The 23,945-nt window shown below is 45.6% G+C and overlaps 1 protein-coding gene across 1 annotated transcript in view; it reads right to left on the bottom strand.

Moving 5' to 3' along the window:
* Positions 1 to 6,175, bottom strand: part of LOC144763947 (fucolectin-like) — a 57,059-nt gene extending 50,884 nt beyond the window's left edge. Inside the window, exon 1 of the mRNA XM_078649997.1 lies at positions 6,051 to 6,175. The gene's annotated coding sequence lies outside the window, so the exon portion shown is untranslated. The remainder of the gene's footprint in view (positions 1 to 6,050) is intronic.
* Positions 6,176 to 23,945: the final 17,770 nt, after the last annotated feature.

The raw sequence follows: 23,945 nt of genomic DNA, 5'->3' as shown, positions 1-23,945 counted from the left end.
CCTACTCTGATCAAAACCGTAATCCTTCCTGAAGATACAACAATGAAAGTGTGCCACCGTGCTTGTGATCCCATTGCTCTAGTGGTAGCACTGTAAATACCAGGGGCCCTCAGTCATGTAACTACATCACCTTCCAAATGACACAAATAAGTGTAAAGGTTGCATATGAAACCCAAGTTCCTAAATGATTGCACAGTATGTGTGTGAGAATCGCCCTGCTCACTCTTGACTCTTTTGCCTGCTAATCCTCTCCAAAGAACCGAGTGCAGTGTAACTCATGTACCCTCACCAGCCTTACAAACATGAGTGGAGTCTCACTTGTGTACCCTCACTAGGCTTACAAACATGAGTGGAGTCTCACTTGTGTACCCTCACTAGGCTTACAAACATGAGTAGAGTCTCACTCACATACTTTACCTAACCTTACAAACATTAGTGGTATCTCACTCTCCCACCCTTGCTAGCCTTACAAACATGAGTGGAGTCTCAATCTCGTACCCTCGCTAGCCTTGCAAACATAAGTGGAGTCTCACTTGTGTACCCTCTCTAGCCTTACAAACATGAGTGGAGTCTCACTCTCGTACCCTCGCTAGCCTTACAAACATGAGTGGAGTCTCACTTGCGTACCCTCGCAAGCCTTACAAACATGAGTGGAGTCTCACTCTCGTACCCTCGCTAGCCTTACAAACATGAGTGGAGTCTCACTTGCGTACCCTCTCTAGCCTTACAAACATGAGTGGAGTCTCAATCTCATACCCTCGCTAGCCTTGCAAACATGAGTGAAATCTCACTTGTGTACCCATGCAAGCCTTACAAACATGAGTGAGTGGAGTCTCACTCTCGTACCCTCGCTAGCCTTACAAACATGAGTGGAGTCTCACTCGCGTACCCTCGCTAGCCTTACAAACATGAGTGGATTGTCACTCATGTACCCTCGCTAGCCTTACAAACATGAGTGGAGTCTCACTCTCATACCCTCGCTAGCCTTACAAACATGAGTGGAGTCTCACTTGTGTACCCTTGCAAGCCTTACAAAAATGAGTGGAGTCTCACTCTCATACCCTCGCTAGCCTTACAAACATGAGTGGATTTTCACTTGCGTACCCTCTCTAGCCTTACAAAAATGAGTGCAGTCTCATTCTTGTACCCTCGCTAGCCTTAAAAACATGAGTGGAGTCTCACTTGCGTACCCTCTCTAGCCTTACAAACATGAGTGGAGTCTCATTCTTGTACCCTCGCTAGCCTTTAAAACATGGGTGGAGTCTCACTTGCGTACCCTCGCTAGCTTTACAAACATGAGTGGAGTCTCACTTGTGTACCCTTGCAAGCCTTACAAACATGAGTGGAGTCTCACTCTCGTACCCTCGCTAGCCTTACAAACATGAGTGGAGTCTCACTTGCATACCCACTCTAGCCTTACAAACATGAGTGGAGTCTCATTCTTGTACCCTCGCTAGCCTTTAAAACATGGGTGGAGTCTCACTTGCGTACCCTCGCTAGGCTTACAAACATGAGTAGAGTCTTACTCACATACTTTACCTAAACTTACAAACATGAGTGGAGTCTCACTCTCGTACACTTGCTAGCCTTACAAACATGAGTGGAGTCTCACTCATATACCCTCGCTAGCCTTACAAACATGAGTGGAGTCTCACTCGCGTACCCTCGCTAGCCTTACAAACATGAGTGGAGTCTCACTCGCGTACCCTCACTAGCCTTATAAACATGAGTGGAGTCTCACTCTCGTACCCTCGCTAGCCTTACAAACATTAGTGGAGTCTCACTTGTGTACCCTTGCATGCCTTACAAACATGAGTGGAGTCTCACTCTCGTACCCTCGCTAGCCTTACAAACACGAGTGGAGTCTCACTTGCGTACCCTCTCTAGCCTTACAAACATGAGTGGAGTCTCATTCTTGTACCCTCGCTAGCCTTTAAAACATGGGTGGAGTCTCACTTGTGTACCCTCGCTAGCCTTACAAACATGAGTGGAGTCTCACTTGTGTACCCTTGCTAGCTTTAAAGACATGAGTGGAGTCTCACTCACATACTTTCCCTAACCTTACAAACATGAGTGGAGTCTCACTTGTGTACCCTTGCAAGCCTTACAAACATGAGTGTACTCTCACTCACATACTTTACATAACCTTACAAACATGAGTGTAGTCCCACTCACATACTGTACCTAACCTTATAAACATGAGTGGAGTCTCACTCTTGTACCCTCGCTAGCCTTACAAACATGAGTGGAGTCTCACTTGTGTACCCTTGCTAGCTTTAAAGACATGAGTGGAGTCTCACTCACATACTTTACCTAACCTTACAAACATGAGTGGAGTTTCACTCACCTACCTTGACTAACCTTATAAACATGAGTGGAGTCTCACTCACATACTTTACTTAACCTTACAAACATAAGTGGAGTCTCACTTGTTTACCTTCGCTAGCCTTACAAACATGAGTGGAGTATCACTCACATAATTTACCTAACGTTGCAAACATGAGTGAAGTCTCACTTGTTTACCCTCACTAGCCTTACCAACATGAGTGGAGTATCACTCACATGCTTTACCTAACGTTACAAACATGAGTGGAATCTCACTCACATACTTTAATTAACCTTACAAACATGAGTGGAGTCCAACTTGCTTACCCTCACTAGCCTTACAAACATGAGTGGAGTATCACTCACATACTTTACTTAACCTTACAAACATGAGTGGAGTCTCACTTGTTTACCCTCGCTAACCTTACAAACATGAGTGGAGTATCACTCACATACTTTACCTAACGTTACAAACATGAGTGGAGCCTCACTCTTGTACCCTCGCTAGCCTTACAAACATGAGTGGAGTCTCACTTGTGTACCCTCGCTAGCCTTACAAAAATGAGTGTAGTCTCACTCACATACTTTACCTAACCGTACAAACATGAGTGGAGTCTCAATCTAGTACCCTCGCTAGCCTTACAAACATGAGTATAATCTTACTTGTGTACTCTCCCTAGCCTTACAAACATGAGTGGAATCTCAATCACATACTTTACCTAACCTTACAAATATGAGTGGAAACTCACTCACATACTTTTCCTAACCTTACAAACATGAGTGGAGTCTCACTTGTGTACCCTCGCTAGCCTTACAAACATGAGTGCAGTCTCACTCACATACTTTACCTAGCGTTACAAATATGAGTGGAGTCTCACTCACGTACCCTCGCTAGCCTTACAAACATGAGTGGAGTCTCACTTGCATACCCGCACTAGCATTACAAACATGAGTGGAGTCTCACTCTTGTACCCTCGCTAGCCTTACAAACATGAGCGGAGTCTCACTTGCGTACCCTCACTAGCCTTACAAACATGAGTGAAGTCTCACTCTCGTACCCTCGCTAGCCTTACAAACATGAGTGGAGTCTCACTCATATACATTACCTAACATTATAAACATGAGTGGAGTCTCACTCTCGTAACCTCGCTAGCCTTATAAACATGAGTGAAGTCTCATTCACATAAATTAACTAGCCTTACAAACATGAGTGGAGTCTCACTCTCGTACCCTCGCTAGGCTTATAAACATGAGTGGAGTCTCACTTGCGTACCCTCACTAGCCTTATAAACATGAGTGAAGTCTCATTCACATAAATTAACTAGCCTTACAAACATGAGTGAAGTCTCACTCTCGTACCCTCGCTAGCCTTACAAACATGAGTGGAGTCTCACTCATATACATTACCTAACATTATAAACATGAGTGGAGTCTCACTCTCGTACCCTCGCTAGCCTTACACACATGAGTGGAGTTTCACTCACCTGCCTTAACTAGCCTTACAAACTTGAGTGGAGTCTCACTCTCATACCCTCGCTAGGCTTACAAACATGAGTGGAGTCTCACTCATGTACCTTCATTAGCCTTACAAATATGAGTGGAGTCTCACACCCGTACCCTCGCTAACCTCACAATATGAATGGAGTCTCATTCACATACCTTAACTAGCCTTACAAACATGAGTGGAGTCTCACTCACGTACTTTCGCTAGCCTTAAAAACATGAGTGGAGTCTCATTCACATACCTTAACTAGCCCTACAAACATGAGTGGAGTCTCACTCACGTACCCTCGCTAGCCTTACAAACATGAGTGGAGTCTCACTCACGTATCCTCGCTAGCCTTACAAACATGAGTGGAGTCTCATTCACATACCTTAACTAGCCTTACAAACATGAGTGGAGTCTCACTCACGTACCCTCGCTAGCCTTACACACATGAGTGGAGTCTCATTCACATACCTTAACTAGCCTTACAAACATGAGTTGAGTCTCACTCACGTACCCTCGCTAGCCTTACAAACATGAGTGGAGTCTCATTCACATACCTTAACTAGCCTTACAAACATGAGTGGAGTCTCACTTGCGTACGCTTGCTAGCCTTACAAACATGAGTGGAGTCTCACTCACGTACCCTCGCTAGCCTTACACACATGAGTGGAGTCTCATTCACATACCTTAACTAGCCTTACAAACATGAGTTGAGTCTCACTCACGTACCCTCGCTAGCCTTACAAACATGAGTGGAGTCTCACTTGCGTACGCTTGCTAGCCTTACAAACATGAGTGGAGTCTCACTCGTATACCTTAACTAGCCTTACAAACATGAGTGGAGTCTCACTCGTGTACCTTAACTAGCCTTACAAACACGAGTGGAGTCTCACTCGTGTACCTTCACTAGCCTTGCAAACATGAGTGGAGTCTCACGTTTTTGACAAAAAGCATGGCCTGGCTATCTGAGGTAGATGAAGGTTTATGTCACAATCTATGGGTGTTTGCACTGATCCACCAAATATCACCCAAGTAACGCCCCTTGACACAAAGTAACAAAGCAGCAGAGCAATGAGCTAACAAAAGAGCACCTTTTAAGCACAAAATACCTTTAGGACTGGAACGTAAATACCAATGCGCAGCACTGCATCACTTTCGTCCCTTTGCTACGGTGCAAAGCTTTAGTAAACCAGTGTCTATTACAGTGGCCATTGTCCACTCTTGCATTGAAGAGAAGACATTAAAGAGAGAGTAGCCACACGGACCAGCTTCTGCAGCCTGATGTCTTTACCCCTGTGCTTTTTATAAAGCAGTGTATTTTATTTACATGATCTCACATTATGCTGTGAATTGTATTGTTCTTACATGTTGCTAGAAGATTAATACTTTTTAGAGCAGTAGTGCAAAAACAACTTTGTATGCATGTCTAATTGAATTGGAAGTTTTATACAGCGCTGGGTATCACTTCACAGTCACTTCAAAGCGCTGTACAGTTTGAAAGGGAATGCCAGGATTATAAGGAAGCAGAGTCCAATCACCTAGTGAGGATGATCCCTAGCTCATGTTTCCCTTTTGCTCCTTTTGATTGTCAAGTCTAATCCAAGGCTAACCTGGGTAACTCCAGAATTAGTTGTTTTATGAGGCGCCAATACTACTGTTGGGCACTGAGATGTAAATGAATGTGACTTAATTTATACAAAGGGACACACTGGGTATTAGTAAAAGAGCTGCTCTTTTATTTGAATATTTTGCTTCGCTAGCAGTGAACAGAGCATTGGGAAGAGTTGGGCCAATGAGAAATCCTTGGCTGGTACCAATGGTTAGTGATGATCTACATCCAGCTTGGAGTCTTCTTGCAGAAGACATTCTCCGGGTCCCAGCATTGTGGCTTCTCTCAGTGCTGTGAAGACTCTTCTCACCTCTGCCCTCAAAGTGCTGCTCGGCCTTCTACCCTTCCTGTCTAACCCTGCCTCGCAGCTGGTAACTAATCAACTTTACTAGTCAGCCAATTGCTCAGTGGCAATGGGCAAGTTAAAGGAATACTGCAAATAAACAAAAAAATCAAAACTTCGATAAATCTTTGATCTTCTGTGTTTGAAATCACTTGAATACATCCACAATGTTTTTCACTCAAACAACACTTTATCCTTGATGGACCAATGCAGCCTGCTGCAGCCACTCCCATTCCTCATTTTGGGGCAGAATATGAGTCGACATAGAGCAGACCACACCTCACCTGGTCGAGCTGGAGTGTCCGTCACCGCTGGCGTGCTGTCCAGACAGCTGCTTTTCAGGTCTTGGCTCTCTACTCGAGGAAACCAATGTATTTATATATTTAGGAGGAATAAAAGAAAATCAAATCTCAGTCTGACCTCTGATGGGATTTGGCCTCCCAGTTATTTTTAGATGGGTTAATTATTTGCCTGCGGCAAACCTGTTATGTGAGTTTGTTGGACAAATATCTAAAGAAGGAAATTTGCCAAAGTTAAAAGTCAATATGTGGTGAACTTCACACCAATGAGTGTTCCCTTGGAAAATGTTGAGTAGTTCTTTTGCCTTCTGCATTTCAGCGCCATGTGTGTTTGCTCGTAGCCAGAAGTTATCTCAGAACCTACACATTTGGGGTGTGGTGACTGTTTAACAAGGGTTAGGGAAAGTGACTACTCCCAGTGCATTATATGCAAAGAGAGCTTACAACCTCCACCCAGCTAATGCCAACAACGCTTATCTGAGGGTTAGAAACCATTTTCAATCACAACAGTATAAGAAAGAATCCAAGAGAAGGCCAAGAAGAGAGTAGGCGGAGGAGACAAAACAAAGAGAGAGAGGAGAGGACGAGCGGGGAGGTGAAAATGGATAGAAACAGAGAAAAAGAGCAAGAGTGACAGACACTAAGAAAAAAGGAGGAAGAAAGATTAAAAGAGAGATAGATATACAAAGTAGAGAAAGGGAGCTATAAGGAATAGATGAAGACATTACTACCGAGAGGGAGAGAAGGAAAGAGCAAGAGATACAAAGAGAGTGTTGAGTAGTAATGTTATGTTATATTAATAGGCATTTATTTCGTACTCTATTACCAAAGGCCTGTAGGCACATCACTGGATAAAATGATGAGCAGAAGGGCCACTCAGACTCAGAATTCCCAACTTTTAAACCTTAAATGCTTGGCGGAGAAGCTGTTTCCCAAACCTAAGTAAGGATCTAAACAGCTGTAAGGATACAGGGAGAGACCTCCCAGCTGTTGACTTTTAAATCAGAGAACCAAAAAAGACATGGCCCTAATATACTAGAGGGGTTATATCTTGTGAAACAATTGCTGATAAAGCTGGGGGCTTTGAACTGCAAGGTCTTAAAAATAGTGGAACATGCCTTAGATTCTATACACCGTTGTATTGGAAGCTAATATATAGGGGCATATTGTCAAGAACGGCCGTAAAATTATCGCAGCTTTAGCGGCAGGAAACTGCCGCTAAAGCAGCGATAATGGGCTTGATAATATGCCCTTGTGAATTCCCATAGCAGCCCAGGTTCACACCAGAATATGGGCTTTCATGGGAATTCTCAAGGGCATATTATCAACCCCATTATCGCTGCTTTAGGAGCAGTTTCCTGCTGTTAAAACGCCATAATTTTAACGCTGTTCTTGATAATATGCCCCCAAGTTTCTAAAGTAAAAGTCTGGCTTGGGTACTATGGGGACAACGAAAAGTTAGCCATGCTGCACTGTTCTGGACGCCCTCAAGTTTTTCCAAATAAGGCATGCTGGTAACTTCAAGGGCAAAGTATTTGTGTAGTCTAAATGAGACCCATTAAGGGATCTAGCTCCTGTTTGCTTGCAGTTCATTGACAGAAAAAGAAATTTTTTACATAGAATTTCCAAATTATGTGAGTAGGAGGATAACACTGATGAAAACGGAGCTGATAAAGTATGCAAAGAATTGCTTTTGACCTCCAGACTCTCGATTATTGCTGACGGGTGGAATCTTTTCCCATTACTGGTGGCCAGTAGCTATCTAGCCATAAATCACTCCAGCCAGTAACAAACAAAACCTCCGTCTTATCAGCCAGAGGGAAGGTGAGTCGATAGACACTTGCTATGCACAACTGTGTGAACTAGCCAGTACTTGTACAGTTGACGATCAACCCAGAGATGTGCAGGCCCAAATCAGACAGGGCTGCAGGAACAAAGTACTGAGAGGGCTTATCCTCAGGCAACCTAATATTAGTTTGAATGATATTCTGGTCCTGGCCAGGCCTCATGACCTGTATGCAACAAGGTCTAATGACATGAAAATCGTGCAACAGCGAGAACACACGATTACGACAATGGAACATGCTGACACTGTGAATACTGGCAATAAGGGAAGGATAATGAAGACGTCAGTGCCCCATCACTCAGAATCAAGCTATGAAAACTGCAGCCACAGTGAACATCCACTGGACGAATGTCCAGCCCAAGGTTGCATATGCTCCAAATGTGGCAAACTAAACAATTTTGTCTGTAGAAAGGACCTTAGAAGACGAGACACACGAGGGGGTAGTTCCAAGCCCAAGTCAGTCTGACAACTGTCCATGAATGACTGTGCATCCTTGAGGCCGCCAATGTAACTCCCCACCAGCGACACCAGCTGGAAGATTACTCACCGGATGACAAAGACAAAGTATTCCTTATATTGTTCATAAATGAACTCAAACTACACAGAAGGCTTCAACTGACCTGCCTAGTTGATGTCGCAGGGTCCAGCGTCAAAGCCCTCATTGACACATGCACTTCGGTAAATGTAATGGGAATCCAACAATATCAGCGTCTATGACCAAGACCACCGTTAGTCAGTATAAACACCAAAATATTAATGTATGGAAGAAAATCTATGATCTTGTTAAGAAGAAAAGGACAGTACATATGAGATCTGACTACTGAAAGGTCACAGCAACTGTCCATGTCGTTGACATAGAGGCCTTCACCCTCATCGGCAGCCACACTGCAGAAGACCTCGGAATTGTATCTTTCCCAAGGAACATGAAGTGATTCCAAGCAGTCTAACTCATGTCAGTTCCCCGAATTGTTCCAAGGGCTCAGAAGCCTGAACCAGTAAATTCACATATCGACAAAACTGAGAAGCCAGTCGCCCATCGCCAGACATGCATACCTTTCCATGTGACACCACTGGTGGAGTAAGAGCTAAACAAACTGGAAAGCCTAGAGGTGATAGAAAAAGTATCTGGTCCAATACCGTGGGTTTCCCCAATGGTTATCACTGAGAAGCTAAAGGAGCCTGGCAAGATAAGTCTCTGCATTGATATGTAATTTCCCAACCAAGCCATACAGCGGGAACAACATATCACTTTGACACTGGAAAATATAATTGCTGACCTGAATGGTTCTCTAAGCTAGACCTTAATGGAGGAAACCACCAGTTGCTGCTGGCAAAGGTACATCACCACCTTTTCTTAACGCATCTGGGGTTACACAGATATAAGAATCTAAATTTCAGATTCTTGTCCCCAGCGGAAGTCTTCCAAGATCCATCAGAAGCACACTGACAGGCCTTCAGGTGGTCATGAATATGAGTGCTCACCTCCTGATCCACTCTGCAACCTGAGGAGCACCATAGACACCTCCGATCAGCATTGAAGATACTCTCAGAGCACAGTGTCAACTGCCACTGGGAGAAATGCTCTGTCTTTCAAAACTCCATTAAGTTCTTCAGCTATGTCTTCAACGAGGACGGAGTCCAGATTGATCCTCGCAAGTCGCATGCTATGAAGTAAGCCCCAGCACCAACAACGGTTTATGAAATTCAAAACTATATGGGCATGACCACCTATTGTGGACAGTTCATCCCCAACCTAGCGACTATTGCTGAGCCTCTACACGCCCTGATGAAAGCGGATGTCCCCTGGCAGTAGGACCAGAAAGAGGAGGCATACCAAAAGGTGAAAGAAGCCTTCCTGAGCAAAATGACGATGGCAAATGACAATCCTAAGTGACAGGCTAAACTTCTGGTTCATGCCAGCCCCGTATCCCTGGGAGCTGTCCTCACACAAGAAGTGGAGCCAGGGAAATGGGCACCTCTCGCACCTCTCGCCCTTATTCCATCTGAGACCCGATACTCCAAAATAGAGAGAGAGGCATTGGCCATCAAATGGGTATGTGACCATTTCCATCTCTCCTTCAGTTGTAGGCCATTCCGTTTGGTCACTGACCATCAGCTACTACCTCTTTAGAAAGGCCTATGACTGTCATGGGCCCTAAACAAAACATGTTCAAAATGTGGCAGGTTCATGATGACCTGAGTGCCACGCCAGAAGGATTAGTGCTGCATGGGGCCCACATCGTTATAACCGAAAACCTGCAAGACAAGGTAATGGCCCTAGCTCATGGAGGACACCAAGGGACAGTTCGTATAAAGTCCAGGATAAGAGAAAAGGTCTGGTTTTCCAAGCTAGAATCAGCAGTTGAAGAAGCTATGAGACACAATCCCTTGTGCTAGATCACAAGCCTGCAAGAACCACCAGTGCCATCATCACTGAGGAACCGAGTACCACGCCATGGTCCCAGGTGAGCCTAGACTTTGAGAGCTTCCCCGATGGATGCATTACCACTGTAATGGTTGACAGCTACTCTAAGTTTCCCATCGTTTAGGTGGTAGACTACGCAGCTTTCTCCAACAGCCCTGATGCTGGAAAGAACTTTTTCAAACTTTTACAAAAGGGGGTGGTGATGAATGGAGCATCTGAACCAATCAAATACTCACACCCAGTCAACAGATCTGGGTTTAATCCATCCCCGTTCTTTAGCCCACTCTGCCACCCAAGTTGAGACATGGCAATTTGCAAATCAGTCTGACCCTGTGCCTCATGGGAACTGCCAAGCCATGCCTTCCCTGGACCGGAATCAAGGTTCCTAGGACCGGTTTCTGGCATTCCAGCCGTCTTCAGCCAGGTTTGCTTGAACCCAGTTGCAAAGCGAGCAAGGGACTCAACGTCTGAGCATACCCTGCCAACTTATGGCGACAAAGCGGTACAAATGGGGGTGGTGATAGACGGAGCATCTGAACCAATCAAACACTCACACCCAGTCAACAGATCTGGGTTTAATCCATCACCTTTCTTTAGCCCACTCTGCCACCCCAGTTCAGACCTGGCCATATGCAAATCAGTCTGACCCTGTGCCTCATGGGAACAATCCAGCCCGAACTGCCAAGAACTTTTGAGCTGTTTGGTGTCCCACATGAAATAAAGAAGGGCAATGGCCCTCCCTTCCAGGGATCAGAGTTCAAAACACTCCTTGACAACTTGGGGACCAGACACTATAGGATTACCCCTAAATGGCTGCTAGCCAATGGCAAAGTTGAGCACTACATGAGCACCCTGAATGAAACTCTCAGAATTGCTATCGCTGAAAGCACCAACCCAGAACTGAGCATGCACATGTTCTTAAGAGAATACCTGGTCTCACTGCACCGCACAACGGTGACCATGGTCCCTAATGCTCAAGGGGAGCAGGCGAGACACCATCCAAGTCTCCCCAGGATGGACTTCACCTCCATATGATCCAGCATGTGCCAAGACGAAGCGCACTCAAACCAAAGTACATACCAGTGTGGGGCGGCATGCAAGAGTCTGAGTAAAATCCCCCGGAGACAAAGTATTGATAAAGAATAGGAGATCAGGGTGAAGGTTTTCAACTCCATTTGAGCCCGGAACCTGGACAGTCATCCACTCAGACAGTACCATGATCACTGCCCGAAAGGGCCAAGAAACAGTTCCCAGAAATGTGTCATGGTTCTGAAGAGTAGACTTACCGATGCAGCCAGTCTCAGAAGAAGAGGAGCAAGAGAACAAGTGGAAGAGCTCATATTGGCAGCCAGGCTCTGGGGAGATCCCGGCAAACAGCCCTACCCCTGTATCAAGTGACTCGAGAGACAATGTTGTCAACACTCACCAGTGCGCTAGGAGTCGGAGGACAGTAACAACTGCTCCTGTCATAAGAGATATAACCTCAGGCCCAATCCGCTCCCAAGGCACAGACTCAGTGACTCTGCATGCCAATCACTACAGCAATGTCCAACGCCAAGTTGGGGAGGGATGTAACAACCAGTAGGCACCGCCCCAGCAGTGATGACGTGCCCTGGAACTGCACCTAATGCATCCTGCGGCCAGGCTTGGCCAGACACTATATAATAAACAGGCAGAGACCACACAGGGTCTTTTAGCTCACACTATAATTCTCAGTATGTGTGTGTCATTGCTCCAGCGTGGCGCGCACAGGGCTAGTGCCCGAAATGGGAGGCCCTGTTATAGAACCCATAATTGTTAGGGAGTTTTTGTCCAGTAAATGAGCCTAGTTTGACATCTGGGACCAGTTTGACAGAAAAGAATAGAACAGTTTTAAAGTAGTAGTAAAAGCTTTAGCTTTAGATTAATTAAACTCATTCAATATGAAAAACAGTGACAAATAGAGTTTGTTAAAATATTAAAAAGAGAATTTCTCAAGGCTCATGAATAAGTATCTCTGCTTTAAAATTGAGTTCTGCTATATGCAGGTACCAAGAGGCGGTGTAATCTGTAAAATAAATTCTGACTGTTAGCGCTGCCTAAAGGCAATTAGGATTCAGGTTGTGGAGGGGGGGGGAAAGTGCATTGTGCAGGGGGAACACCTGTGCAAATGATGGCTGGAGTCCAAGTTCTGAATAAGCCAGAAATTCAAGTCCAGGGCAGTGTTTAAGGGCAAGGGGCTCTAGCCCAGTAAACGGGGGTGGATGCGTGGTCACTGCTGTGTGAGCTGGACAGATTGATAATGTGCTTTCTTTCAGGCCTGGTCAACTCCCTGTACATATTTATTGATCGAGTGATTGCTCAAGGGTCACCAGAATTTAAACATGCAATTATTTGTTGCCTGCAAGAGCGTCCCCAACCTGGTTCCAGAGGACCCTGAGCTAGCGGCGGCACAATTCTAGAGTGGACTTGCAAAGGCAAAAGGTGTGGATCACGTCTTCCTTTAGTTGATGACACAGCCTGCAGGGAGCTTCTCCTGCTGCATGCATATTCGCAGGAGGACACCAAGGCGATGTTTCGGGAAGGCTCCCTTGAGCCTGGTTTGAACAGTGTATAACTATTTCAGACCATCCAAGCATGGGCACGGCTCCCTAGAAAAGCCTTGTCCCCTAGGGATACAAATTTTTGCCACATTTTGCTTGTTAGCCCTTTAAACACAACAATGGTGGGCATTACAGACCATTACTGAGCTAGCCCGAGCTGATCGATGAAATCTTTGAAATATTTCCCACTGCTAAATGGGGTTTATTGATTTCAAGACAGATGTGATTTATGAATAGATCCTGTTGCACATGTTAACAAATGCTGCTCTTCTTTACTTGTTTGGCCAGACCAAGTTCTAGAGTGATTTAGGTGACAGAGGTGACAGAGGTGACAGAGGTGTATCTGGGTAGTTGGAAAATTCCCCAATAGGTTTTAATGCCAGTATTGTCCAGAGTGATTGAGGCCCTCCCTAGTACGGCTTTGCTTCCATGTGCCAAAGGTGGAACAATCTTCACCCTAGCTACCTCCAAGATTGGGATGAACGATGGCCCCATTCAGGTTTCTAAAGAGTAAACTGAGCCCTCTGCCAGGACAAGCCCTTTCCACTTTATTTCCTCCCTGTATGCTTTGAAGTTTCCTTTGTTGTCAAATGTTAATCCGAGTTCCTTGTAATCTCAGGCGTGATCCGTGCAGGCAAGAACGGTGGTGGGTTAGTCGATATACGAGGACGAGGGAAACTTAAATAAAAGTAAATAAAAACATGTTTGTCTTTTTTTGGAATTAAGTTTTAGTCGTCGACCCCCACCCACCCCACCGCTCTTACCTGCTCTGGTGGCGCCTGTTTATTCAATGACTTCTTTAACCGTTATGGAGTTGAGGAACAAGCATATTTTACTGCCTGTTCTTCTGCAGCCGTTCATGAATTGGTTTTCTTGGTGTTGATTGTCAGATTGTTTTTTGTTGAGTAATCGTACATGGCATGCAGAAGGACCTGCATCCCCCCCTTGGTATGGCTGAACAAAACCAAATCATCATACAGTAAGTTTGAAAGAGGAATAGTGCTGAATTTTGGGGCATGTAAATGAATTGATGTCAGGACTGGGGAGAGGTCTGTCAGAACCAGGTTGAGAACCATTTTAAAACTGTACCATATTGAAAAACGTAAATGTATAGAATGCCACTGACCGGTCCAACAAATTAGGGCAGACATCTGTCCGGGGGCTTTATTTGTCTTCAAATCATCTAACAAGGACAACAATATTGCCTCAGTGCTATGAGCAGGTCTAAAGTGTGTCTATAAATTAGCGGGACAATTATCTGTCGAAAGATGATGCTCTATGAACCAGATAATGTATCTTTATAGCACCTTAGCTTTAAATAGGAGCAAGGAGATGGGGCAAAAAAATCTTAGGACCAGAAGTATCTGACTGTGCTTTCTTCATTAAAGGAGTAGTTAGAGCAGTTTCAGAAAGTATTGGAACTTCTTGATTAAGGGATTCTTTTAAAAATTTCCTCAGTTGGAGATTATACCTGAACACAGCTGTCTAAAAATGAAATGCGGACAAGGGTCAAGTGGGGACCTAGACTTTATGTCTTCGACTAGAGACATTAGTTCTTCCTCTAGAATCGTTAGTAGCAGATGGCGTGACAGAGAGGGTTCATGAGCCTCGTCTTCGACCGTAGGTGGGGTTCAGTTGTAAACTTCTGTGATGGTTGCCTGACTGCGTGTATCTAGAATCCTGTTTTTTATTTTAGCCCCTTTCTTACTAATCTAGTGTGTATGCAGTGGTTTAAGCCAGTCCCTTGACAAAAGTGAGGTCCTGCACCCATCTTGGACTAGGAGGGGTGCACTAAGTGCGCCCCAGTTCAGACATGGCCATATGCAAATCAGTCTGACCCTATGCCTCATGGAAATTATTAGTTATTTATTTATTTATTTATTTATAGTATTTATAAAGCGCTCTGCAACCCTACGGGCATCCTGGCGCTGTGATAGTATAGCTGGAACGATGTGCATCATGGGTAGAATGGGTGGTCATTTGATTCTGGGGCAGTTAGACTTTAGGGAAGAGCCATGTCTTTACCTTTTTTTCGAAATGCCATCAGTTCGTCTGTTTTCCTGATAGCAATAGGGAGGCTATTCCAGAGATGGGCTGCCGCTATACTAAAGGCTCTGCCGCCATGCGTGGCTTTCCTGATCCTGGGTATGCTAATGAGGTTAGTGGAGGAGGATCGGAGGGTCCGAGTGAGTTCATACCATTTAAATGTGTTTTGTAGTGGTAAGGGGCCCATCCCATGCACTGGCTTAAAGACAGTGCATAGGGATTTGAAAAGGATCCTCTGATGTACGGGCAGCCAGTGTAGTTCGGCCAGTGCAAGAGTGGTGGAGGATCTTCGTCCTCGGGAAAGTGCCATTTTGGCTGCTGCCGCCTGGATGCTCTGAAGTCTGGAGATCAAGTAAGCAGGAGATTCCAGTAACAGAGCGTTACAATAGTCCAGGCGGCTGAGAATAGTGCTCCTGACTATGGTGGCTCTAACCTGTGCTGGTAAAAGGGGCAGCAGCTTTCGAAGGCCTCGCATTAAGGCGAAGCAGCTGCTTACCTGCTTGTTGACATTGGTCTCTAGACTCAGACTGTAATTAAAGCTGACCCCTAAGTTCCTCACTGATTTTACTGGAGTTAGTAGCTCCCCTGGCTCCAGAGGCCAAAAGTCGGCAGGCAGGCTTCTAGTGACTCTACCTACTTTGCAGTGCATTATCTCGGTATTATCACTATTAAACTGTAGTGAGTTCTTATTTAACCAAGATGCCATTTCCAGCATGCAGGTGTGGAAGGTCTCGAGTGAATCTGCATGAACACCATCAAGAGAAATCATCAGCTGGGTGTCATCCGCATAGTTGATCACGCTAATGCCGTGAGCCTTGATGATGCCCATCAGGGGTTGCATGTGTACGTTAAAAAGTATCTGACTGATTGCAGACCCCTGTGGGACCCCTTGTGGGACTGTAGCAAACTCAGACTGGTATGGAGGGAGTCTGCCTGCCATCTGTCCGTCAGATAAGAGCGGAACCACTTGAGCGCAACTCCCCCAACTCCAAGGCTTTTCAGTCTTGTCAGCAGAATGTCGTGACTCACTGTATCGAATGCGGCGGACAGGTACAGCAGAATTAAGATTGCTGATTCTCCCCTGTCCGCCCACATTCGCAGGTTGTCCAGGACCATCAGCAGAGCTGACTCTGTTCCATGGGCTGGTCTGAAACCGAATTGCTCCTCTTCAAGGATGTTGTTAGTTTCCAGGAAGAGGGACAATGATCTGCTGACCAGCCGTTCTATGATCTTGATTGGATACGGCAGGAGCGATATAGGTCGGTAGTTTTTATGGCAATTGGGGTCCAAATTTGATTTCTTCAATAGGGGGTGACAACTACCAATTTCCAATCTTTTGGTACAATACCTGTTTCGAGGGATTGATTACACAGCTGATGAAGTACTGGAAAGAGTTCATCCCCAAACTCCTTTACTATTTTGTGGGGTAGAGGGTCCAGTGGGGATCCCGATGTTATATTGAGGGCTGTTTGAGCAAACTCTTGTTCTGTCGGAGTCTCGAATTTATCTAAGATAGCCTTTGGTATGGAGTGTCTTTCCTTTCCTTCGCTCTTCTTCCCGTTCTCTATGTTGCTATTACGCTGCGCTAGGGAGGTGGGGGCATCCTTCATGCCCTCAATGATCTTGGTAATTTTTTCCTGGAAAAAGGAGGCCAAACCGTCGCATAGTTCCTGTGAGGGCTTGATTTTGCTATTAGCACCTTTAGGATGGGACAGCTCTTTTACTATCCTAAAGATGTCGCGTGACTTGTTGGAGCTTTTTAAGATTAAGTCTGCAAAATAGTTTGCTTTGGCTGTGAAACAGCCCAGCCCGAACTGCCAAGTCATGTGTTCCCTGGACCGTAAAGACATGGCTGGCTGATGACGGCTTATTAGCCAGAAACCGGTCCCAGGATGCTTGTTTACAGTCCAGGGAAGACATGGCTTGGCAGTTCGGCCTGGACTGTTCCCATGAGGCACCTGGTCAGTCAGATTGTCATATGGCCATGTCTGAACTGGGGTGGCAGAGTGAGCTAAAGAATGATGATGGATTAAACCCAGATCAGTTGACTGAGGGTGAGTGCTTGCAATGTTTAACACTCCGTCCATCATCCCCTTTAGTTTTAAAGAGACTAATGGACCCACGTCTGGGCATACCCTGGCCACTTAGGGTTAAAATAGCAAGCACAATAAGATGATGGACGGAGTGGTGAAACTTTTCAGACACTCACCCCCAGTTACAGATCTAGATTTAATCTATCATCATTTTTCTGCTCTCTAAGCCACTCCAGTTTGGACCCAGCCATATGAAATAAGTCTTGACCCTGTGTCTCATGGGAACAGTCCAGCCCGAACTGCCAGGCCAGGTCCTCCCTGGACTGGAAACAAGCATCCTGGGACCGGTGGATTTAGGCCCAGATCTCTGCACTGGGGTGAATGAATTACATTGTTCTTCATTCTGTCCATCAATTGTTCTTTTTGCATTTGTCACCTGAGTGGGGCAGGTATGCCCAGACATAGGTCCCGTGCTCTCCATTCCATTGGAGTCAAGCTACTCAGGCTGATGAGGGGTGAACAGTCGAAGCTCTCAATACTGGCGGGTGGGGGGGGGTAGGAATAAGTTGTGCTGGGGTTCGCGGGGGTAAAAAAAAAAGCGCCTCCTCCGCTCCTGCACCCGTTTTTTCCTGCTGCTTTCCTGCTCATCCAGAAACAGGAAGCAGGCATCCTCATCCCCCTCCCCTAAACCAATCACAACGCTTCAATGACAGCGTTGTGATTAGTGCTGGCGGAGCGCAGCTGGGCGCCTGTAGGGAGGCCATATTCTCTATGTAGGGTGCATGCAGCCTACATTGAGAAAATGTAAAGTGTGCATGACTGGTTTGGTCAGCCCCAGAGGGCCGACCAAACAGTCAGGGCCTACACCATTGGCCAAGCCACTCCTCCCTGACTCGCTCACCCACCCGCCCCTCCACCAGGCACCCCTTTCTGTGAGCAGCAGAAACATGAAATAGTATTTAAAATACCATTTTATGTTTCTGCTTCTCGCACTACGAGAAAGCGGTGGGGCGACACTCCTCTGCCCTAATAGAAGTGCCACCCCTGGGGGTAAAACCCTGAAACCATTCCTAGGATGCTGTCAGTTTTGGCTGGACTGTTCCCATTGGGCGCAGGGTCAAGACTGATTTGCCTATGTCTGGGTTCAAATTGGAAAGGGATGGGGACCACAAAACGATGGATTTAGACCAAGATCCATATACTGGGGTGGATGTATTCCATTGTTCTACATTCTGTTCATGAATTGTTCTTTTTGCATTTATTTTATTATGCAACATTTCTTAGTTGAATGTAATGAACTTCCTACTTTCTTATGTTTCATTTAATCATTGAACAGAGGAGCTTGCATTTTAAACAATGACTGTCTTTTTATTATAGATGTGTGTGGTACCTACCAGATTTTTCTGTCTTTTATTTAGTGATTCTTTGTTTGTGCAATGAAATAAGTGGAGCTATAGAAGGTCGATGAAGACGAGAAGCCTATGGGGAAAACTATGATGATCTAAAATGTAACTTGTAGGATGACCTGTAGCCAACAACAAGATAAAATAGTATACCTTGCACTTGTTTATGTGAGATTGAAGGTGATGAATTGGCTTACCAAAGACCCCTGCCCCCTCATTGGCTTGTGGAAGAATTCCGATACAATGTTTTGAAAATGCTTTGTCTATTTTATATTAGTGCGTAGAAGACTAGGTAGGTAGAACTCCAGATTGGAGAGACGATGTGGACTAGAGAGACTAGAGCGCAGATGTTGCCGGCTTTTCCTATGGATGCTGATCTGGACCATTGACGGTGGTAGTTACTGCTGCTACTGTTTTCCCTTTTCCACTCTACTAATTTTCAGAGATTGCTACTCTAACTTTGGATTGACTGAAAGACTTGGCTGGGTCTATGAACTGCTCTTTATGGGGCGTTCTACTATTCCGATTTGATTTGAAGGTTATGCTCCTCTGATTTCGCTCTTTTCCTCATTTTGATTTTTTTACAGGTTCATGAAATCTAGGACTTGAAATAGAACCTTAAGACTAGGGAACGTTTTCTTTACAGAACATGCTTAAATGCTTTTAAATTTACTGATGCTCTGCTCTAACCAATGTTTTTTTTAATGAGATTTCTGTAAATGTATTGATTTATAGATTAACCAAATAAATCTTAAAATAAAGAAAGTATTTTACTAATCTCTTAAATTAGAAATAAAATCTCTTGAAACGAAAATACAACTCTCAATTTTGACTCATCTTGAAACTGTTATTTCAATTTGAATCTGAAATATTTATCTACTCATTCACTTGCAATACACGTGGCAAAGATCTATTGCATTTGTGATAATAGTTTAGCTCACAGAGTAAAAGGGCCCCCAAACTACGCCATCACCCACTGTGCACAGCCTTAGTACGACGGGCCCTGGGCCCTCAGAGGCAAACAACTTCCACCCCCATGGTTGAGGGACAGTTTCCCCTGCTTTCCCTGTGGTGAGTGGCCCAATGCTCCCACCCCACAAACCCTCTCCCCCAGCCGCGGTCCCTGCTGAACCGGTAGCGTCCCGAGGGACGATGCAGATGGAAAATTAAATAAATAATAAATTTTTCCCCTCGGCATCATCCCTCGAAATCTCCCCTTACACGGCCCCACTGCCCCACCGCTGTTACCTGCACGGACAGCGGCTGCACTCCCCTTAACGAGACTGATGAAAAGAGTAGAAGAGTCATTGAATGGGAGATAGAAAAACAGAAGGACAGAGACTGAGGACAAGGGTAGAGATGTAGAAAAAGATAGAATGAGAGCAATAGAAAGAAAGAGAGACTGTTGGACAGATAGGGTGAAAGAGAAAAGGAGACAGAAAAAAAGAGAAAAGGAGGGAGAGAGAACGAATTAAGTGCAAATAGAAAATTACAGAGACCTAAGGGTGCTGACAATAGACAGTTTTCTCGGTGGACAGGTGGAAGAACCCCAGAAGAACGTGCTGAATTGAATGAAATGGTGACTAGGTCATGCGGTTGGAAGACAGCAAGTAAAGCCCAAATGAAAAGAGACACTAATCAGATTGTTAGAATCTTCTTCAAGATACATCAGAGAACGGGAAGTAAAGGAACCAGAAGTGGAATTAAAAATTAGATGAGTGAGATAAAGCAGAGATAGAGAGAGTTAGAGAGAGTGACAAACACACCACATGAAAATTGAGAGAGCGAGAGATAGACATAGGGGCTGATTACAATGCCAATCGGACTGTGCATCCATGTCCGCGTGTCCATTCCGACCGCCAAGTCTGTGGACTATACCACGACCGATTATGATGCATGCAATGGCAAAATCCAACTGCTGCGGTCGGAAAGCTCTCTGCGTGGACCCCAATGGTCGTAAAGTCTTCCGATAGGCCTTTCAATGCCGAAAGCACTGAGGTCCATCCAATGAGCAGATTATGATGAGATTGATGTACTAGTGGTAGGAATCTTGGTCACACAGCAGTGATCGACCACCACACCTAAGTTGGCAGGGTATGCCCCGACATGGGTCCCTTGCTCACTTAGCCACTGGACTCAAGCTAGCCTGGCTGATGAGGGGTGTTACCCCAAAACCGGTCCCAACATACATGTTTCCGGTCCAGGAAAGACATGGCTTGGCAGTTCAGGCTAGACTGTTCTCATGAGGTACAGGATCAAGACTGGTTTGCATGTAGCTGTTTTTGAACTGGGGTGGCGAAGTGAACTAAAGAACGATGATGGATTCAACCCAGGTCTGTGACTGGGGGTGACTGCCTGAAAAGTTTTAGCGCTCTGTCCATCATCCCCTTATGTTAGCCATGTCACTACCCAGCTTCACCTGACAGGTAGGTAGCCAAACTAAAAGTGTGGGCTAGCAGAGGGAGTCAAGACAGCCTGTTTTCTGAGCACCTAACAACATCTACTGCACTCCTTTACTCACAGCCACCTGACAGCCATCCCCCCAATCAGTTTCAGCTCATAGATAGGTAGCAATTTCTCAAGTGTGGGATGGGACAGGATGACAGTCCTGCAACTCCCACCAGTCCCTGTTGCCTCAGCACCTCCCCTATATCTAATCCACTGCTTTACCCACAGCCACCTGGCAGCCATCTTCTCCACTCACAGGTAGGTAGGCATTTTACTAGTGGGGGCTGGGAGAGAGAGTCAGGACTGCAGCTCCTACCATGCCTCTTGTCTGAGCACCCCCCACTTCTACTCCACTCCTTTTCCCCATTCATCTGACAGCCATCTCCACCACTCAGATTCACCTCACAGGTAGGTAGCCATTTTACTAGTGTGGGCTGGGAGAGGGGGTCAGGACTGCAACTCCCACCAGGCACTTTTTTCTGAGCACCTATCAACATCTGCTCCACTTTATTCCACACAGCCACCTGGCAGCCATCTCCTCTACTCAGCTTCACTTCACAGGTAGGTAGCCATTTTACAAGTGTGGGCTGGGAGAGGAAGTCAGAACTGCAACTCCCATCAGGCCCTCTTTTTTGAGCACCTAACAACATCTACTCCACTCCTTTCCTCACAGCCACCTGGAAGCCATCTCATCCACTCAGCTTTACAGTACCTCACAGGCAGGTAGCCATTGCTAAAGTGTGGGCTGGGACAGGAAGACAGTACTGCAACTCCCATCAATCCCTGTTGCATCAACACCTCCCACACATCTATTCCACTCTTTGCCCCACAGCTACCTGACAGCCATCTACACAAGTCAGTTTCACCTCACAGGTAGGTAGCTATTTTACGAGTGTGGGCTGGGACAGGGAGTCAGGACTGCAACTCCCACCAGGCCCTGTTTTCTGACCAACTCCCCACATCTATTCCACTCCTTTGCCCACAGCCACCTGGCGGCCATGTCACCACTGATCCCCACGTCTAATGGGCTACACACATTACACACAAAGCTCTGCTCACGCACATGTCCTCCTACACAGCCTGACATCCACCCAGTCTCCATGAATGTATAGAAAAAGAAAAAGATAGACACCTAATGAAGTGTTTAACTGACATGTCATCAATGCGTGAAGGTAACACATCCTACATGGCTGGTGACCCATAATTTAAAAAAGTGTCGCTCTATCCGTCAGGGAGAGTGGTAACGATCATCAGTATTGAATGTCACACTGTAGACGGTGCGACATTGGGGCCAAATTCTGCTCATAATAGCTCTTAGGATCTTTAGTGATGTATGCGCACAAGTATCGAAACCCCCCTTGTATCTATTCGGAGTTGACATCCCCTGGGGAGTACAGGCTGGCCTCCTGATAATACGTAAATCACGGACGTGTCCCAATTTATTGTGTACCCCGAATATTTGCAGAATAGTTTGAATATATTGAGCACCCTGTGGATTGTGACCCTTGCGTTTGTTACATACAGAAGAACATCGTCTGCATACAGAGAAATGTTGTCCTCCCACTCCGTGGTTCAAAGTAACCCACTGATCATGGGATCTTCCCGAATCCAGGTCACCAACAGTTCTTGGCCCAACGCAAACAACAGGGGGAAAAGCGGGCATCCCTATTGCGTCCCCCTACAAAGTTCAAACACTCTAGACCTAACCCCGTTTACCGAGACCTATGCTAGGCATTCCACCTTAAAAATATTGGCCGAAACGCAGTCTCTCTAGTACTGCGAACAGAAAGTGCCACTCCACCGTGTCCAACCGAAAGTCCACTTAGCCCCAATCAAATCAGTCCTCAACCTCGCAGCCAGGCTTATTTTCGATTGTAGACAGTTTGAACACATCTCCTCCATCCTCAAAGGTCTCAAATGGCTTCCCATTGAAGGCAGATCCACCTACAACACTGCTTGCATTACGCATAAAGCCTTGCATCTTCACACCCCATTGTATTATTCAGATAAACTCCACAAGGCCGGCTGCGCAAGAGAAATGAGGAGCACCAATGCTCTCATACTAGTTCCTCCTTTGTTAAGCAAAAAATCTACTCAATCACGCTCCTTCTCCAGGAATGCGCCTACAATCTGGAATTCACTCCCTAAAGATCTACGTTGCAACCTCTCCTACCTCAGCTTCAAAAAGACCTCAAGGTGCACCTTCTCAACAAATACTGGGGTCCTTAACCATTGCCGCCTAGCATGGTGTCTCAACCTACTCCTGAATGTACTATGTTCCCGCCCCATTATATCTGACTCACTACACCCCTCTACTAATTTTCTTTCATATACTTATAACCTCCCACTCCAGTTCTCTTTTAATTACTGTCTACACCCGCATGCTATCACCTCTCCCATAACCCTCCTCAGTTCCCTCCTTATTTTATATCCCCCCTCATCCCTGACCTCACACGCTAGCTTAACTATGCAATACATGTTATGGCCTAACTGTATTTTCTATTTTCTTGCCCATGATATAATTGTCCTATGCATAGTGTTGTTACTGTCATGCATTTAACTTTTTTGTACAAATGTTTTATTGCAATTGTTGTCCTCGCCTAACCATTATAAAGCGCTCTGATACCCTCGGGTCTAGCCAGCGCTATATAGAACCTTTTAAATAAATAAACGCCATGCTTGCATCCAGTGACACCACCAACACATCCTGCTCAATGGTGAACCCAAGAGTGGAGTGGTGAACCACCCGTATATGTAGAGAAAGTTATTTTCAATAACTCTTAAAGTCTTTGTTAAGGTATCTTGAACAATCCTTTACTGCAAAAATCCAAATACAGAAAATTGTCAGCTAACGCGTTTCGTTCAGAACAATGAACTTCTGCAGGGCATAGGTATATGTGGCGTCTGTGTAGGAGTAAGCGTGTACAGAGTGGCTGCTAGGGCCTCCTTGATAAGGGATAGCATGTGACAAAATCTGGTGAACAAGAGAAAGCAGCAGTCAGCTCCGTTGAGTCGTGTCTCAATGGCCCCTGCTCTTCCAATTACCCCGTGCAATCATCTAAGATTGAGAGTAGTGTTACGTCTCGGCATGAAGCCT

The sequence above is a fragment of the Lissotriton helveticus genome, chromosome 6 (assembly GCF_964261635.1).
Source record: "Lissotriton helveticus chromosome 6, aLisHel1.1, whole genome shotgun sequence".
Taxonomy (NCBI): domain Eukaryota; kingdom Metazoa; phylum Chordata; class Amphibia; order Caudata; family Salamandridae; genus Lissotriton; species Lissotriton helveticus.
This window is presented reverse-complemented; position numbering and strand designations above follow the sequence as displayed.